We start from the raw sequence: 14,112 nt of genomic DNA on the forward strand, positions 1-14,112 counted from the left end.
TTTCTATTACTAATATAACAATACAATCTTATGTACCTTTACAGAATCCCTTTTTCAGTTAAATTTTCACCCATTATCTCTAAATAGGTCCTGTTTCTCTATATCTTGTTCCGGTCCTTTGTAACTTCTTTTCCTTTCCTTCTTCCCTCTCTTCTTCCCTCTCCCCTTGTCTCTCTACCTCTATTTCTCTCTTCTGTATTCCCCTTTTCTGTTGCTTTCCAGTATTATACTTATTTTTTGAATTATTTTTCTTTTCTTTGGTTGTTTTTTTTTAAGTCTTAAATTCTCCATTCTCTTTCGCCCCTTTTTTTTGACAGTATTCTACTGTCAAAACACTATCTTTTGTACCTTTGCAGAATCCTCACTTTTAACTTAATTTAACCATTGTCTCTGTGTTTTCTTGCTGAGCAAATACCTTTAATCCTAGTATGTTTCCCCTTTTTCTTTATTTCCTGTTTTTGTCCCTCATAAGTTCTTTCCCTTTCTATCTTTCCCCCCTTTTTCTCATCCCCCTTTTATACCCTTCTCTCTCTAATTTTACCTTCTGTAGTTTTATTTTCCGCTTCTCCTTGCTGTTATACTTCTTTTTCAGACTATTTTTCTTTTTGGCTGTTCCTTTTGATCTCAAACTTTTAACTCCTTTCCCCCCTTTTCCCCTTATTACCACACTTTGCATTATTTGATCATTAAAAATGGCTTCTTCTTTGTCCCACCCTTCTTGCTCTGGAAGCTTTTCCTTTTGCTTTTCATAGTTCAGGATCTCCATTTCAAGAAATTCAAATACGAAGCCAAAGGAACTTCCTCCCCTTTCTGCATCTTCTTTCTGTTTTTTAAGACACATCTTCAATTCCCCCAGGAATGATGGCGTTTTAAACACTTGAACAACCACCCAATTGACTTTAAGTAAAAACCAAAAAAGAAAGAAAAAAACAATGCCAAAACCTTTTTTTTAAAATCACCAAATGATCCCAGACTGTTCCTTCTTGTTTCTGTCCTTTACTTTTCCTTTCCGTGGGTTACTGTATCTTTTAATAAGATTTCAGTTACAATGTATCCTTGGGAGTATTTTCAAAATTTCACTGTTAATCCTCTTTATTTTTCCAGGTGGCACCCCATTTTTCCATTATTCCATGTCCCACCCTTTGGCCTCCACTCTTCTCCTTTTTAGGGCTTTAAAATGACCAAGAAAAAATCTTTATTCGCCTTTTGACACTTAGATTTCAGCTTTAGGTTGCTTATTAATGTCAAAATAGATTCATATAAATTTCTTTCCATACCATTTGTAATTGTCAATATAAAGGTAAAAAACGGTTTTTAACCTCCTTTTCTCTCTCCTTCGCCACTTAAAGATCTTCTTTCAGAAGTATCTCTCTAGGTACTTTTAGATTCATGGTACCTTGCTTAGATGTTCTCTGTTGTTTAGCCCGGTCTGTCCTGCTTTCCTCTTTGTCTTCCTCCTGCACAATCTTATCCAGTTGGGTTCTTCTTTGAGGTGGCCATTTCTGACCATTGCTGCAACCGCCTTCAGGGAAGGGAGTTTAGACCAGCCAAGGAGGACAGATGCGGCTCCCCTCCACTCGGCTAGCAATCTCCCCCCTCTTCACCACCTCTACGGGATGGCTTCAGCCCCAAATCCAAAGGTTCGGGGCGCTCCAGTGGCGGGCAAAGATTGAAACCACGCACGATCGCGGATTTCAGTCTGTCGCTGAAGAGACCCAAACCGGAAGTGGCCATCTCTGGTTATTTCAATTGCTTCAGAAGAGATGTTTGTTGTATTTGAGTTCCTTATGATATCGCAAACTTTGGTGATGTCATCTGATTTGTTGGTGTCTTCGAGACCAAATAAGATGGCATTTGGACATTTCTGTTCATGTTCCATGGTATCTCTGATGAGTAAGGAGATATTATTTGTGGAATTACTTGAAGGGATAGTAGTTGTTTGTGGCTGTGGTTTGGTGGTTATTTTTGGTTGTAGTTGTAATTGTAGTTGAGGTAGTGGTTGTGGTTGTCGTGGGATTTGATTTTGAGCTGATAGGTACTCACTTATCTGTGCTGTATTTTTTTTTCAAGAGAGATTAGGCTTGCTTGTACAGTTGTTTCAAAATGTGTTGCTAAGCGATCTTCTGTTGAGTGAATGAGTGATTCTATGCTTTCAACTCTGTCAGGTAGGGTACTCAGTTTGTTTAGCTTAGGAGAACATGATGAACATAGATAAAATAATGTATCTGAATTTTTAACCATATCAGCTAGGCTTTTGTTTGCAGTTAAGCAGGCAGGGTGGCCTTGATTGTTGCATAGGCAGCATTTGATTTAAATTTCGCTTTCAATGATGGTTTCAAGACATCTGAAACACATGCAGGAGTCTGGGAGGTCATTGGTAGAGATATTTTTCTTTTGTTTTGGTTTGGAGTTTTTGGCTGGCATGGTCAATGGCAATAGTACACTAATCAATTATAATAGCCAGTTAATGTGATAGGTAGACAGTTACTTAATGAATGTTTCATTAGATTTGTTCTTTGTTTTTCTCCTGCTGTGCCCTAGCTGTCTCTTGGCCCTTTTCAGCACTCTTGACTCCCCTGTGAACCATGAGGGTGTCAGGGCCTATGCACCAGGAGAGGGCGCATAGGTGCAATCCTATCCAGAGCATCTGCCTCTTTCTCATTCCAGGTGGCACACAGAACCTCCACAGAAATATGTAGCAGTGTCCATGGGAACTTCGCTAGCTTCCTTTGGAACCCAAGCAGGTCCATCAGTTGCCATTTAAAAAGAAAAGAAAAGAAAAGAAAATGGCTTCTGAGAATACTTCCAAAAAATAGTGAGATATAAAAAAAAGCATTAAAGCAATTCAGAATGTTCCACTTTGGTGGAGACTTTTAAATTATTTTAGAATTATATTTTGGATTTGGTTATACTATGATATTACATGATATTTTTAAGTAAACCAGTGGCTGACTATATGCCTAAATATAAGATAATATATTTTGCTTATTTATTTATTTATTTATTTATTTATTTATTTATTTATTTATTTATTTATTTATTTATTTATTTGATTTGCCAATTGTTTACAAGATAATAAGTATAAATGTATACATAGTTGTGAATACATGAAATGGGTACATATAAGAAAAATAAAAGAATAAGAGAAACAATAGGACAGGGACGGTAGGCACGTTGGTGCGCTTATGCACACCCCCTACAGACCTCTTAGGAAAGGGGTGAGGTCAATAGTAGACAGTCTAAGGTTAAAGTTTTTGGGGTTTGGGGAAGAAACTACAGAGTCGGGTAGAGTATTCCAGACATTGACCACTCTATTGCTGAAGTCGTATTTCCTGCAATCAAGTTTGGTGCGGTTTACTTTGAGTTTGTATCTATTGTGTGCTCTTGTGTTGTTATGGTTGAAGCTGAAGTATTCATTGACAGGTAGGACATTGCAATGTATGATTTTATATACCATGCTTAAGTCAGACCGAAGACAGCGTAATTCAAGGTTTTCAAGTTCTAGAATTTCAAGTCTGGTGGCATAAGGTATTCTACAACGAGTAGAGGAGTGGAGAACTCTTCTTGTGAAATATTTCTGGACTTTCTCAATTGTGCTAATATCAGATACGTAGTGTGGGTTCCAGACTGATGAACTGTATTCGAGTATTGGTCTAGCAAATGTTTTGTATGCTCTGGTTAGTAGTGTGATATTACCAGAGAAAAAGCTACGTAGGATTAGGTTAACAACTCTTAATGCCTTTTTGGCTATGTAGTTGCAGTGGGCTCTAGCACTTAGATCATTAGAGGTGAGTATTCCAAGGTCCTTTACAGAGCTTGAGTCATCAACAAGATCTTGACTATTCAGCTTGTATTTTATTTTCTGATTTTTTTTGCCAATATGTAAGACAGAGCATTTATTTGTTGAGATTTGAAGTTGCCATTTGTTTGACCACTCTGATACATAGTCAAGATCTTTTTGTAGGGTAGCAGTATTGTCTGTGGTATTGAACAGCTTTACATCATCAGCGAAGAGAACACAATTGCTCTTAATATGATCACAGAGGTCGTTTATGTAGAGTATGAAGAGAGTTGGTCCTAGAACACTGCCTTGGGGAACACCACTATTGACAGGTACTGGATTTGATAGGACGCTCCCGATTTTGACCATTTGTTGTCTGTTTGACAGGAATGCTTCTATCCAGTTATTCAGTTGTCCAGAGATACCATAGGATTTTATTTTTAGGAGTAGTTTGTCGTGTACCACTGAATCAAAGGCTTTACAGAAGTCTATGTAGATTGCATCTATTGCTTTGCCCTGGTCGAGTTGTGTCGTCCATATGTTTTTGCAGTGTAAGAGTTGCAGATTACAGGATAGTTTTTTTCTGAAACCAAATTGTTTATTGGAGAGTAGGTTATTTGTCTCTAAGTGAAGGATGATGGATTGGTTAATAATTGATTCCATGACTTTACAGGTGACGCAGCATAAGGAGATTGGCCTGTAATTTTCAACTAGGCTTGGGTCTCCCTTTTTGAAGATGGGGATGACTGTGGCTTGTGACCATAGGTTAGGCAAGGAGCTGGTTCTGAAAGATTTTTCAAAGATTATGCTTAGAGGTTTGGCTATGGCAGTGGATAGCTTTCTTAAGAAGTAGGCACATATTCCATCCGGTCCAATAGATAGAGATGGTTTTAGGTTGCGTAGTGCTTTTTCAACATTGTCTTCTGTGAAATCGATATGTATTAGATCATTGTTGTTATCTGTGGTACGGCTAGGAAATACTGGGCATGATCCATTGCTGTTTACAAATACTGAGCCGAAGAATGTGTTAAAGATGTTGGCTTTAATGGTGTCGTCGTTGCAGTCTTTACCATCAGGTCCTATCAAGGGAGGGATGGACCTTGAGTCTTTTAGTTTGTTGTTTACAAAATTGTAAAAAGCACGGGTGGAATTGGTGCTTAGAAGGTTTTCCTCTTGTTTAATGTGATAATTGGTGCATTCGGTCTTTATCTGGTGGCATAAATTTTTGTATCGGTTTTTGAAATTGGCAACGTGACCAGATTTGTTTTTCCGCCAGAGTGATCTCTTTTTGGATTGAAGTTTCCTTATTGATATGGGTAATCTGCTTTTTGTTTTGTTTTGGGAGTTGTTGTTGGTACATATAGTTTGATGACTCTTTTGACTTCAAGTAAAAATATGTTGTAATGGTCTTCAACAGTATTGCATCCAGTGAATAGAGATTGCCAATCAAGGGATGAGAGATCGTTGTGTATAAGATCATAGTTGCCTTTTTGAAGTTACAATTGGGAATTACATCATTGTGGTGATTTTTGTGTGGACGTATGTTGAGACAAAAGTCAATCATATTGTGGTCGCTACTGGAAAAGGGTTCTTTAGTATGTATTCCGTAAATTAAATTCAAACTATTGCAGAAGATGAGATCGAGGCAGTTGTTTAGTCTAGTGTTGTTGGTTACTAGTTGTTCCAGTCCCAGATTTGTAGTAGCATTGTAGAAGGTTGTGTGTATGATTTCAGTTGTACAATCATTTAGGGTCCAGTCAATATGAGGTAGATTGAAATCACCAAGAAAGATAAAAGGGTATGGGCAGGATGCAGCCCATGTTAGTAATGTATTTAGCTTGTTTACATGTTCGATGTCATAATCAGGTGCTCTGTAACATAGTAAGAATCGAATTGTGATATTTAAGGATAGTTCACAGATGATGGTCTCAGGAAGAGCAAGCTCCTGGGTAACTTGGATATTTTTAGATGTAAGGATTTTTATAGAAGATAGCAACACCACCTCCTCGACGATTTTCACGATCTGATCGGTAAACATGATAGTCTCTTACTGTGGTAATGGAGTCGGGGAGAGATGCATTGAGCCATGTTTCACAGACAAATATAATGTCAAAGTTAGCCATATTTAGGAGGATGAGAAATTCAGGTATTTTATTCACGAGGCTTCTTGCATTGAGTAGTTTGCATTTAAGGCCGGCAGTAGTTGGAATTGAGGTAGTTGGGGGTGCGTGCCTAGTCTTGGGTGATGGTGGATCGGTTGAGGTAGGGTTGTGGTTGAGGGTAAAAGCTGAGTATTGGGTTGCGTGGCTTACTTTTGATACAGTCAGCATGGTAGTCAATGTACAGGTCCTTCTCTCCATTGTCTAGACGGTTTTTGAGTTCAATGCGGAGTACACGGGAGCGGGCACGTTGCTGTATGGTTAGGTCAGGGCAGCAACGGAGGTTCTTATGGTTGGTGTTGGTTTTGGCGAGTGAGTTTATAGTATAAATGAATTTACGTTTGCTTGTTTCATTTTTGCAAATGACTCTGCACAGGCGTGGGGCTACAGAGCCGTCACTGTTATTGAGCTCTCGGCCAATGCGTGAAATGTCAAGTATTTCATCAGCGGAGATGGTTGATGCTTGATAATCCCTGATGATGTTTCGGACAGTTGTGATGTCATCATTGTTATTGGTGACCTCTAGACCAAATAAGATGGCGTTTGGACGTTTCCGTTCACGCTCAACAGCTTCTCTGATGAGGATTGGGATATCAATATTTGTCTGGGTTGTGTTTATTTGTGGATTGGGTTTTGGATTGGGTTGTGGTTGTTGGGTAGAGATGTGGTTTGTAGCTATTGGAAGTTCAAGTTTTTGCGTTGTTTCTTTTTTTTCAAGGTTGGATATTCTTTCTTTTATGGCGTCCAGGGATGCTACTATGGTTTCAATGGTATCAATTCTTTCCAACAGATCCAGTTTGGGTTTGCATGCGTCCAGGGATGCTACTATGGTTTCAATGGTATCAATTCTTTCCAACAGATCCAGTTTGGGTTTGCATGAATTGCAGTAATATGGAAACTCATTGGATGATTCCAGGTATTGAATAAATTGCTCGGTTAATCCCAAGCAGTCATGATGAGTGTATTTCTTACACAGAGAACATTTGATGGAGTTTTCATTATCCTTTAGATTTTTGTAGCATTTAAGGCATGTGCAGGAGTCTTGTGGATCATTGGTGGGGATTATGTTCTCTGTAGGTAGTGCTTTGGCATAGGATTTTTTCTTGTCATGGTAGGTTTGTTAAGATGGTACGTTGATTAAATTAATTAATGGAACAATATCACACCAATCAATCATCAATTGCAGTAATCTCTCTAGTCAGATAATATTTCTGGGCAACAATCAGCCTAATCAATTAAATATTCTAAACACTAATCAATTAATTACACTAATCATTAATCACACTGTTCATTTAAATTCACTAAATCATTGATTTTACTATTCGATTAAAATTACATGCATATTGATCTTTTCAACTAGTCAGTAATAACACTATTTGCACTAAACACTCTAGTCACACTAATCAATTAGGACCATAAATCAATTGAACCATTAATAAAATATTTTATAGAAATTGATTATCTAACCGTAGATATAGGTGATGAGGTAGAAAAGTTGTAAGTTTTGAGGTATTGAGTTAATCAGTGTTTGATTAAAGTAATGAGCTAGTATTAAGAGTCTGCAAGGAAAGGGTTAATGCTGTTGTTGACTGAGAGGAAATTGTTGCTCTTTGTAATAGTAGATTGCTATTACTCTGTAAACAAGACTGTAATACGATGCTCAAAGGGTTTTTGAAACAGTGAAAAACTTTCCTAAGCTGTTCAAATTGAGTAGTAGGAGAAAATACAGTCACGTGGCTTGGGTTTACTTATCCGATTTGTCATTTACTTCCAACTAAATCTGGTAGTAATGCCAGAGTTAATCGCAGCTATTTTCCTTCTTAGAGTTCGACTTTCCAAGGAAAATTCCACTGCAGGAATTGGAGTGATTTTCTACTAGGATTGATCTTGGTGAGGTAGATGTGGAAGGCATGTGGTTTCTTATTGTTTGAAATGGCTTCAAAGTGATTGATTTTTGGTGATTTAATGGACCTCAGTTCTCCATAATTAACAGCCGTTCAGAATCACACCCTCTGTCAGTTCCGTCTCTTTCTCTGCAGCTTAAAATCACACTGCCCACCAGTCACAGCTCATTGAATGGCTCAAAATCAGTCTCTCTGTAAGTGTCCGAATCACACACTCATAAATTACAGCTCGTCCAGGCTCTTATCTCTCTCCGCTTCTCCTCAGGTCTTTGCCTCTCTCTCCTCCCTCTTTGTTTGTCCCTGCCAGCTATCCACTGGCTCCGGGGAAACTTGTCTGGGGGATTTGAAATGGGACACGTTGTCTGGCGTGGAAGATTCTCCGATTAGCTGTGTGTGGGATTTAAACGAAGGTGCGTTGTTTGTGCTCCACTGGCTCCAGCTCGCTTGAGTTCCACCGGTGTGGTTAATAGGGATCGAGGGAAGGAGCTCTGCTTCTCTGGGGAGGGCTCTGGAATTCAGTGTTGTTACGTTTTTGGAATTCAGCGCTCCTGCTAGCATATATTTTTTTATATTTTTATTTTTTATTTTTTTATATTTTTCTGAAGTAAGGATTAATTTACCTTTCTTTAATGTTATATAGCCAAGCATTATTTTTCTGGATTCCCAGAGGTTTAATAGAAATGAAGGAAAGAGTTTTCTCTACCAACTTTGACTTGGTAAGCACTGACCCTGGGATCTTTTGAAACCACACCAGGTTAGCCGTTCAACCAAGTCCCATGCTCTTCCTAGGAGTTTTGCAACCCACAGAAATGTTTCAATACAAGGTAGGTGCAGCAATGCCTTATGTAAGAAACATAAATGTTACTCCTAAGAATTATTGCAATATTTCATTGAGGCAATATGTTGGAATCATTAGTACTCTACAAATAGAGAAGTGTGTCTTGTTTCAAGAGTAAGATTTGGTCCAGAATCAAATCCAATATGAAGTTCTTTTATCTGGTCCTCACATTCCTTTTCCTTGCAATTCTGCCTGAACCAGGTAAGAAACTAAATTACTGGTAATTTAGAAAGAACTGATAACTCACTCTACTCTAAACAAGTAGATCATATTTGAAAATGCAGTAATATACGGTATGTCTTTGTTGGATCTAGCATTTAATCCAAGGTGAGAATTTATCACAAGCAGAAGAAATAGATTTCTAGAATTCAACACCTCAATCATTGACACCTTTTAGCTTTACTTTGAGTAAATAATTTTGAGAAGTACAGTCTATTAACAATTTGAACTTCAAAATCTCTGAAAAATATGCCATTGACTTTTCTTCTGCATTAAAACTAAAAATCTAGCATAATAAATGGCATCAAGGAAGAATAGGAAAGCCAATATAATGATTCATTTTTCTGTACTGAACTGTACTGGGGTTTTTGTTGTTGTAGCTTTCTTTCTTTCTTTCTTTCTTTCTTTCTTTCTTTCTTTCTTTCTTTCTTTCTTTCTTTCTTTCTTTCTTTCTTTCTTTCTTTCTTTCCTTCCTTCCTTCCTTCTTTCCTTCCTTCCTTCCTTCCTTCCTTCTTTTTTTGCTTGGTTTTAGGTATTAGGATTTAGGGTTAATTTTGGTTTTACCAAATTATCACCATAGTATTATCTATTCAGGGAAGAAGAAAGATCCTAATCATCTATTAAATCTATTTGTACTGGGGGAGGGGGGAGGAAAGAAAGAAAATAAGACAAAAAAGAAAGAAAACTAATTAAAAGAGAAATTATCTTTAATAATAACATATCCATTATTGTATTTTAATAGAGAAAGCAAAACTACATATACAGCTTAAAGAAAACCTTTACTCTTTGGGATTATGTGAACAATCTAATGCAGTTCTCTTTCAGAGCAGGACAGAAGTGCTGCATCCTCCTCATCTTCTCAAAAACATTTTTGAGGGCTCAGTTATCCTGAGAGTCCCTCATAGAAGTCATAACTGGGTTTCATAAGCACAGATTTCCAAGAGCAAACAGCAGCAATAGGACTTTTTCCTACATTAAGCAAAGAGGGTGAAAGCTGCAGAAAAAGTCCTTAAATTCAGAGTTGGCTTAACTATTCTGGCTGAACGATTTCCCATCCAAAAAAACCAGAGGAAGCAGAAATTGTACCTCAGGATTTTTTGAATCAAGTAAGGACTGAGACTAATAGTGGAGGGAAAGATATCTCAACAAAGTCTTAATTGGGGAGAATCAAATTGTTTCCTTCCAACTGCATTAATAGGTATATGCATGCTAGCCATTTTTACTCTAGGTCTGGGTTCAGACTTTGCTTGGTATGTGATTCCTGCACTTCTGCTGCAAGAAGACAGAAGAAATGGATTTGTCTAATGAGATAGAACCGCCTGAAGGCCTCTTAATTCTGCTATTCTCAGAAGCAGATGGTGTCATGAAAGGAGAAATTTATATAAATATCAAGGTATCTTTACTCATCATTCACCTGCTTCCTTTTTTTTTCCACAGGGAATGCCAACTATGTGTGTACGCGTCGAGGAGGGGACTGTGTTCCCTTTTACTGTCCTCCTGAATGAAACCTTGGGACATGGGGATGTAATGGAGGATTCACATGTTGTAGAAGGTGAGAAAACTCTCCTTTAATCAAGATGTAGAATCGGCTACTCTGATTGCTTACGAATGTCATTTAAAAAGCATTGCAAGGCATTGGCCTGAAGAAAAAGAGATGTTTCAAAAGCAGAAAGGAAGGCAGGAGAGATTGAATTTTGGGGATTCAGTTGCTAGAAAATATATTAAACTTTGTTTAATCTATTATTTTATCTCATTTGTAGAATTTGAAAATAATGAAATCTGCCTCTACTGCCTTGGATATCTTCAAGAGCTGACTAATGATTTGACATCACCATTTCCCATCACTTTCTATTTCTTTATCTCTCAATCCAAATTGCTATCAATGCATTGAAGGAAAAAATACAAAAAAAAAATCCATGAAAATATAGCTAAATCAGCATTGAAGTTGTGTGATTTCTTTTAAAGCGGCTCAGGACAGTACATTTGTGTGACTGCATGAATGGAGAGGAGGCAGCGTAGATGAACATGAGCATAAAAGCACAAAAGGGAAAAAAACAGTTCAATCTATCAAAAGTAGTATATAAAAATAATATTCCTAATTTGTCTTTTATGGTACTGCTTTTGATAGCTTGGACTGTTTTAGGAATACAAGTCAAAATAGGTAAGAAAACACCTATCCAGGGGTGGGATTCTACCAGTTTGCACATATTCGCTAGAACTGGTTGTTAACATTCTAAGCAATTCAGAGAACCAGTCATTAGAAGAAATTACTGACCTAATCCTGTAAGGAAGGCAGGAAGAAAACATTCTGGTGTTGCTTACAGAAACTGCCTCTCCGTTAACCCTTATTACATTCTTGGCAGGACAAGACTCCCTGTCTCAGGAATTTCTCTGGAGTTTTTTTTTCCCTTCCTTTTCTGGTACTTTGCTTGTGTGGAGTGACCATTCAAAGTTTCAATGGCACTGAAAAAAGTAACTTATGACTATTTTTCACACTTACGACTGTTGCAGCATCCCCACAGTCATGAGAGGCCAGGTGAGGAAATGCATGCCTCGATGTGCGTGATATTGAGTTGGCCACACCCAGCCAATAACATGACCACCAAGCCATGTCCACCCAGTCACATGACCACAAAGCCATGCCCACCACCTAAGCCACACCCACAGAACCGGTTGTTAAAAATTTGAATCCCACCCCTGCACCTATCCACTTTAGATCACCAGATTCAGACAGATTGCATCCCAGATTTCTGAAGGAGCTAGCAGATGTGATCCTACAACCACTAAAGGTGCTGGCAGATGTGATCTTACAACCACTGAATATCTTTCAAAGATATTGGAAACACCAGATGATTTGGAAAAGACCTGATGTAGTTCCCATCTTCAAAAAAGGAAAATAAATGGATCCAGAAAACTACAGACCAATCAGTCTCACTCTTCCTGAAAAGATCATAGAAAAAATAATCAAGCAATGGATCTGCAAACACTTGGAAACAAGCAAAGCTATCACTAGAAGCCAATATGGATTTGTCAAAAACACATCATGCCAGACAAAACCTATCGTACTCTTTGACAACGTGACTAAATTATGGACCAGCAGACTTGAACAATGGGCCCTATTCAAAAACATGCAATTCAATAGTGTGATGTCTCCTGTGGATGATGGCTCATCCATGTCTTCCTCAGAGGCCTTGAGGGAGAATGAGAGCATTCCTGGCATGTCCAGTATTGCTGACCCTGAGCTGCAGAACATGCCTCATCTGGGGAATGGCCAATGAGGAAGAGGGGAGGAACTGCCAGCCTTGGTGGATTCTAGAGTGTGCAGGGCAGAGAGGCGGAGATCTGCCAGACTGATGGGGAAAATGCCTCATCCCTCTTAATGGGCTCCACCAGGAGGGGCTATTTAGCACAGCAGGCAGAGGGAAGGCCAGAGTGGGGGCCATGGAAAGGGAGAAGAAAGGGGTGGAGGAGGCCCCTCAGTCTCAGAATGATGGGTGAAGAAGGCAGAGAACTTCCTGGGTAGAGCGTAGCCAGCAGTTGCTGTCCAGCATCCAAACTCCCAGCACATGTGGTCCAGATAAGGCGCAGCTTCCAGGGGCATACAAGGGAAACTGGAAGCATGCAGCTCTAGCACTGTTCAGGTGTAGAGGACTTACTGCAACCACCTAACCAACCAGCCTGGCTCCCCGGGAAGGTTCTCTGCATATGTTCAGAGGTATGACCTCCCCCATTAGATAGGGGTATAAATCTGTTTCTTTTCTCTTCTCTGGAGCTGGGGGATGAGTCCAATGAGAACCCTGCTTGCTGTCAACTTGTAAAGCATTCCTATGCCTGTTTTTGAGTTGCCATAAGAAGGAGGAGGGGAACCCGAAGGAGCAGTATGGCAATTAAAAACAGAAGTACATTCCAAGCTTATCTTACAAAGTTTGTAGCCTAGGCTACCAGATCTTCTGCCCATGAAACTCCTTCATTGGAGAATGTGATTGATGGCACCCAGTCCACAAATGTGTTTCCTTGGAGAATCTTATTTATGACGCACCCAAGGGAAAGTGGGGAAAGAGGGTCACCGGTGACCATAAATTACATGTGGCAGAGTTGGCTTCAATGGATCAATGCCGACATGTTGCTCCTAATAAATCTTTTGGATTCTTTTGAAGCTTGGCTCATGGTTCATGATTTTAATCAGGGCAATCACCAGTACCCTGACACTTGCCTGGCCTCCCAGTGTTGAGGCGAGGCTGGGCATCATGTGTTGAGGGAAGTAGCCAAGGAAGGAAAGGCATGTCGGCAGGCGAGGCTCAGGCAGGTGAGCAAAGGAGTGTCTGGGAGGGGAGGGGCAAGGCACCAGACAAGGGAGGCCAGCCAGTGGTGGGATCAGCCAGTTTTCCAAACTTCACTAAAAGTTAGCTATCGGTTCTAGTGAACTGGTACGAACCAGAAATTTGAGGACAGAGAGGACAGGTGCATTACCCTTATTTGCCTCTTACCAGAGATCATCAACTAGTACAATCAATGCCATTTCTGTCCCATAACTGGACCTGAAAATTTACTGAAAGGCGTCTAGTCTCCATTTCATCCAGAGCCTTCTGGAGTTGCAGTGCAACCACTGTGCAACACAACTGGATGAAAATTGTACAGTAAGTTTGGATCGAATGATAGCTTCTTAAGGATGGCTGGAACATCACTTCCATAAAGGAAATTCCCCTACTGTAGTAATTACTGAATACACCTACCCAGAAGTCATTGCCCTGGACATTTCAAGTGACAAGTGACAAGAATCTAATAAGCAAGTGATTGTGCTGGCAGCCCTGAGGATCCTGTCCACTTCCCCAGGTCCAACAAAAAATCATACTGCTCCAAAATAATATGGCCAGTCTGTTCCCAGGGGATCTTGAATGGATGTGCAGTATGCTTGAGCTCCAATTTACAGCGAATCTGAGAAATTATAGCAATCAGATGTTAAAAACTACTATATGCAGCTCTGAAGATAATCATCCCAGTCCTCCTTCCTGAGGAAACGCCAAGTAACCTTGAACAGGACCATTGGGAGACTCTCTGGGAATGTACCAAATCCAGGGAAATACTGGTGCTTCATCATTTTTAATGCTACATGGTAGACCTTAATAACAGCTCTGACCTATGTTTCATTAGATTTGTCCTTTGTTTTCCTCCAGCTGTGCCCTAGCTCTCTCAGCCCTTTTCAACACTCTT

The 14,112-nt window shown here is 39.4% G+C and overlaps 1 long non-coding RNA gene across 1 annotated transcript; it reads left to right on the plus strand.

Moving 5' to 3' along the window:
- The first annotated feature begins 8,513 nt into the window (after nt 1-8,513).
- Nucleotides 8,514-10,840, plus strand: LOC148132739 (uncharacterized). Its single transcript, XR_015746886.1, has 3 exons — nt 8,514-8,668; nt 10,339-10,453; nt 10,662-10,840. It is a non-coding gene; the product is annotated as an uncharacterized LOC148132739 (long non-coding RNA).
- Nucleotides 10,841-14,112: the final 3,272 nt, after the last annotated feature.

Source organism: Notechis scutatus, chromosome 1, assembly GCF_049901735.1.
Source record: "Notechis scutatus isolate UNSWTSFEM ecotype Mainland chromosome 1, rNotScu1.2, whole genome shotgun sequence".
NCBI classification, from domain to species: Eukaryota; Metazoa; Chordata; class Lepidosauria; order Squamata; family Elapidae; genus Notechis; species Notechis scutatus.